Here is a 6000-nt window from a genome sequence, read left to right on the forward strand (position 1 = left end):
CCAATTGGGAGCAGCAATGCCATAGGATAGAGCTCACATGCTTCTGGCTAGCAATAATATTATTTTCTCTAAACAACTTATGTAAACAAGGAGCGCTATAGTGAATGAATGGAAGTAAGGGGAATGGGGAAGCATTTACAAGGGCCTAACACAGGAATAGTTAGGAATGCTTAGACCAGATAAATTGCGCTTATCCAAAGAGATTTTTAATCCAATAATGAAATCATATTAGTCCTCAAACAGAGAAAAAACACAAATCAAAGAATTTCATCAGACATGTATTTTTCTCAATTTTCTAATATCCCCCGCCGACACGTGTTTCGACCCAATCGGTCTTTATCAAGGCACACAATGGGTTCCAAATTTACTTTAGTAATCACACATAACATCCCAAACAGAATCCAGTGTTAGGTATAAGTGGTCCTCTTGAATGATTGGCTAGTGTTCCTTCTGAGGCTGTATAGAACCTTTCTGAAATTCAAATAACATCCTCCCACCAAGGAATACCAAGAGATGGTCTCATCTCCAGTTTGTGGGCCTACAAATGGGTCAACCCATTTTTGTGTGAACAAATATATTTGGGAACGCTTGGCCTTCACTAGCTGGTGTGGTCGGAAGTGAGGATCATTCACTCTTGAACTAGACACTGACGTCTTACCGGGATTCTTTTGAAATCTCCTCAGCACATAGAGAAGCTATGATATTAGCGTGTCTCACACGTGAGCAAATTCCATGTCGCACGCCCGTGGAGGGAGAGCAGTGTCAATGTTGTTTCAACAGCTTGAAGTGCGGAAACCCGTGCAGGGTTAAAGACAGGATGCACTTCCGTCAATTTGACTCAGCAGCAGAAGTCTGAGCAGTAGTACAGGTTAACTTTAAGAAGTCAATTAATAGATTATTTTTTGAATGGAGAGAGCCACCTGCTCTCGTGTTCACGAGAAAAAAGTAAATAGGTCCTCAGTACCCATCTGGTGTTTCTAGGTATTTATCATAGAAAGGGGAATTACCTGGGTAAAAGAGGTGGAGAGAAACGAGTCAAAAGTACTTATCGCTGTCTTTTCTTTTGTAGATCACAATCAAGCCAGAGGAATGTGCCGGTTTATTAATGTATCCACTCCCCTTGCCCCGCAGGTACCTTTAGACTTCAGCAGACATTGTAACTGTTGTCCATGGGAATCTAACAGGGTTTACAGGGCCAGCTGCTTCCACATAATTATAATCGTTGTGACCTGACCTGTGGTAAGAGTTTGTGTAAAGGTTTTTTTAATAGGCTTTCATTCACCTGGAAGTTAGAGCACTGTATTGACCAAGGTGGAATCATCTCAAGGAGAGATTTAATATGATCATTTAGAGTATACTCCAATTGTTTAGGGCTTCAAGTCTGCACTGGTGCATTTTGATGGGCAACATGGTGTGAGGTAATGCCAAAGTTACTGAGTGTGTCCGCACTCATGCATGTGGATGGGAACGGAATGCTGAGAAGGGCTGATGACTTTCAGGAGCAGTACATGAACTGAAATAAATGACAGGGAAACTGTAACTGTGTTGGGTCTGAAGGTGGGTGATTGGGCAATGGTAAAGAATCATAGAGTGCTAAGTATGTGTCAGTCTGGTTTGTCTGTGAGGAAAGGGGAGATTAGGGTGCTAGATGCAGTGGTGTTGCTAGCAGAGGAAAGCAAGTGGATACAGAACCAGGTGGCCAGGTGCCATGATGAGAAAGAATGTAGGTGAGTACATGATTCATGATGCTGGAGATATGGTGACATCTGATGTGTGTGTACCCCGATCCCAGCTTCTGTTCGGAGATGGGAAGCATTACCATGTCTAATGGGGTCTGAGCCAAATCCAATCCAGCCAGGTCAAATGGATCCAGAAGTGCCAGTGGCACCTGTGTCCTGAATACATTGGGGCAAAGTTCCTATGGGACATGTCACAGAGGCTTTCCCTCACGGCCAGGCAGACTGTATAAACACTTGGCTTACTACAATCTCCTTGCTGTGGGGTATGCTAGTTAAAGGGGAACAGTATGTGAGATCTGCACGGAAGGATCAGAGTGGTGTGTGGAGCACACAGGATGGGTGGAATGTGGACTGTCATGGTTCCAGGAGAGATGGTTGAAAAAGAGGGAGTTGCAGAGTGTGCAAAAAGTGGGCAAAGTGGGTATGTGCCTCCAAGATCCCCTGCCATTAGGTCCTTTTTTTTCAAATACCCCTGGTCTGGAACTGGTCTTGGTGGCCCTGAAGGAGTGCTATGACCTTCATCTTTGGGGCAATGGCAAATTGTATGAAACCAGTGAAAACAGGTCGTTAGTAAGACAGGGCATTCCAGGAAGTACCTGGCAGTCTTATCAGTCAAAACAGTATTGGCGGAAAAACGGACAAGAACAGAGTCAACTGTCTAATCTAATGCCAGTGCAACTCTACAGTTCATTACCCAAAAGTGAGGACCGAATGTGGTAACTGTAAACTGTTCATCGAAGGCCCTGCACCCTGATGCCTGAGGGTTTAGGTGCTTCATAAATGTAATAAATAAATAAATAAATGAAGTGGCTATGAAGGAAGGTGCTAAAGGCAAGATTGGGTATTTTTCCTCTAAACCCAGAATGGAGGATATGGAATGGCATCCCCGCTTATGAGCTAGTTTTCCTGTGAGGTATGCCCATTGGGAACACCCACTTACCCTTGACATTTGTCTGCTCATGTTTTAGGACTAAGCATTGCAGATTCCTAAAACTTTGCCTGAAATTCTCAATAATACATTCAAGAGCTCTGGGCCTGCTTGCCCCTTTCATCAAGGCATCACCATGATCCCTCTGAAGCTATGGTTGTTTTTCTGCTTACTCTTCAAAACATGATAAAAATTGATGAAGCGGTGGAAGGTGAGGCATGCCTGTGATTTGCCTGCTCTGTGTATTTTAAATGAATCCTGTAGTTTTAACCTTATCAGGTAACATGTCAGGGTTGACTGACAGTCCTTTATTTTATGCAGTGAAACCTCCCTATCATGTTGTACTTGAAATATTCTATTTATTTGGTCTATTTTATATCATTCTTCTATGTATAAAAATGATCTATCTGAAATTGTCACCCCAAAAAAGATTGTTATTACTTATTTTTAAGTAGTGTAAAGGTTTTTTTGTAATCCATATTATATGTGTAATTACAATGAATTGAAATATCCTTCTCTGAGGTCCCTCAGGACAATGTCTCAATTATCATAGCAAGGTCAGGATTCTTTCATTTAGGAAAATGCCTACAGTTTAGGATTCTTTTTTATTTTTATTTTATATCACAGCAAGCAGTTCTCAAAAAGAAAATGCGTTTTCTCATCACAATTCATTCCTATAAAATACATATGCATAAGATAATTTCACTTATATAAAAGGAAACAGAGAAAACCTTATGCACTTCATCAAATAAAATTAATATCTCGTACAACCCGCACCAATGGATTCCTAAAACAATGACTTATTTCATCAGTAGGAAACAGTTCAAACAACATACAACTAACAGTTCCTCCTTTTGGATTATCCTTCCAACCATATTAAATTTCCAACTGCACCTCACGTTATCAAGGAATGTAAAAACTGTGAGATCACATTATTTTAATTCATGAATTTGAGTTGCAAAAAGTTCAAAAAAGAGACCACCGCAGGCACTGTTGAAGTAGTGCGACCCGCCAGCCAGTGATGCCATACCGTTTCCCTGTTATCTAATTTTAACAGCTTAATAGCATCCATCGTTTACCTTGAATCACGGGACAGGAGACCAATAGATTTTTTAAGGTTTCTTTCTGACCATCAAGTTTACAAAATCTACAATTTACCAATTCAGAACCCATCTGCCCATATCTTACTAAAATGTCTTTAATTGGAATAAAGTTCCACCGGAACCTGAGAAACAGACGTCTGGCTTTCCTATGTGGATATATCAGAAGATAAGGGGCCAGTACTCCCGGATTTTTATGCTCAAGGCAAAGCTGACTCAAGGATTCATAATTATGTAAGCCTTCAATGATAGCTATCCAATCTGATTCATATAAGAGCTTTTTCACTCTACGAGGGTTCTCCATAAGCTCTGTTGATGAGCCACTTTCACTAAGGAGATTAAGACACAACTCTGACACCTCAGTTAGAAAACTACTGCCATTAGCCATTAGGATACTCAGCTCTTCAAATAGAGAGTTTTCTAAAGGGAACAAGCTTTTATTATCTGTTGAGAGCCTTTTCCCTGTGGGCCCTGGAGAGCTCTGTAGAGCCTTGAATTCGCCCTTACGCAGCAATTGAGGCTATTGCACAAACCTTTAGTTATCAAAAGCAACTCTGGCTTAAAGCCACTAGTTAATGAACATATACCAAAAAATAACTAGAACAAATAAACTAAGAACGCAGCATGAGGCTGCTGCCAAAACAGGATGAGTGAAGTCTGGAGGCACACAATGTCCAGAGAATATACCAGAAAACCTAAGATACTACAAATGTGTTTGTGAATTCTTGTAAGATTTTGTAAACAGACTAAATGGGTGGGGTGACTATAAGGCTGTGCCCCCACTTATGAAGAAATGTTACACTCACCTGTGATTTTGCTATTTATTGAGATGCTTATCAAAGAATTTTACATTCCTCATCAAAATGCTGAGATGCCAACTACCGCCCTTTATGCTATGGAAGACACTTCTTCATCTTCTTCTTCTGCTGTGATGTGTATTTTGGAGGCAACTCTTGATCCCATGATGAGAACCATACACCGTTCATCTTCTGCTACACCTCAACTGTCTAGGAAAGGGAGGAAATACATACACTTCAGCTTGGTTGAATATTTTCCTGTGATAGCCTTTTACAGATTCAGTCATGTGATCCATGGTATGCTACAAACCCTCTATCCATACTTTCCTTGCCCCTGCATCTATGAATGAGGAGGCAAACAGCTGGACCATTTCAGAAGGAAGGCTGAACAGTAAGAGCATCTGCCCAGTAGCTAAGCATCTTGCCACTATTATTCCCAGCTTTTATTTGGAACTTTAAGTCACAATGGCCAACGTTCTGGACATACCAACCCATGCCAAGCAGTAGGATGTAGCCATTTCTTTAAAAAAGGAACTATTCTTCAAACCAGAGAATTAATACTTTCACAGCCATGGTCTATTTAGAAGCTAGAAGCATTAACAAAGTCATTCCCCTTATCCCTCATTCTCCACTCTTCAGTTTGTGATTTAGTCTGAAGATCCAAAAATAAATATTGAATTGCCTTTTACTTCACCCCCAGCCCTCTATGGATAGAACCAAGTTTGATACAGGACCGCTTAAGCAGTAGCCTGGTACAGTATTTCAGGGAACAAAGCCTTAAGGATAATGGGCCTCATCACAAGTTTGTCCTCAGCACTTAAATGTGGCAGTAACGCTATTACCGCTGCATTCAAGGGCTGGCCAAATTAGGAGCTTTTTGCTGGAGGTAAAATACTCCACTTTCTGCCTGTTTTTCTGCACTTTTAGTGTGGTGCTAATTGCGCCAGAGCCAATGGACCGAATGGGGAATGAGAACTTACCGCTGCACTGCTACTCATGATCATGTGCTACTAGCGCTGGAACGAGTAGTGGTAATGCTATTTGCATTGGCGGTATCCCGGCGGTATTACCAAGTCTCAGATAGAGCCCAATATATCCCTCTTTTAATATCAAGCATCAAGTAGGATATCTCTAAATATTCATATGCAGCTGGGTCTCAGCATTCAGCTAGTGTAGGGCAGACTGCAGCGAGAAGTTAAAGTACTTTTTAAAAAAAGACAGAAAAGAAAAAAGAGCACTCATACATACCGACATGCCCCATTACATTGGGAAGATGCTAATGCGGTTCTGTTTTATTTCTGTGACTTATGTTACTGGATTTCCTCATCCCAGACTGCAAATAAAGAAACAAACTGGGCTGCTGTCTCCAGAATGGAAAGCGTCATGTTACATGGTTCGGAATTGAGGGGAGCTGGGAGCTATTTAGCTCCTGCTTC

At 41.3% G+C, this 6000-nt stretch overlaps 1 protein-coding gene across 3 annotated transcripts in view; it reads right to left on the reverse strand.

Annotated features, from left to right (window-relative positions):
* Positions 1-4998, reverse strand: part of MTX2 (metaxin 2) — a 969974-nt gene extending 964976 nt beyond the window's left edge. For 2 of the 3 annotated variants that reach the window (XM_069616118.1, XM_069616121.1), the window contains exons 1-2: positions 4875-4998; positions 4574-4774 (exon numbers count right to left, since the gene is read on the reverse strand). The gene's annotated coding sequence lies outside the window, so the exon portion shown is untranslated. The remainder of the gene's footprint in view (positions 1-4573; positions 4775-4874) is intronic. The other variant, XM_069616119.1, reaches the window with a different exon arrangement.
* Positions 4999-6000: the final 1002 nt, after the last annotated feature.

This window comes from Ambystoma mexicanum, chromosome 9 (assembly GCF_040938575.1).
Source record: "Ambystoma mexicanum isolate Mex_15411 chromosome 9, UKY_AmexF1_1, whole genome shotgun sequence".
NCBI classification, from domain to species: Eukaryota; Metazoa; Chordata; class Amphibia; order Caudata; family Ambystomatidae; genus Ambystoma; species Ambystoma mexicanum.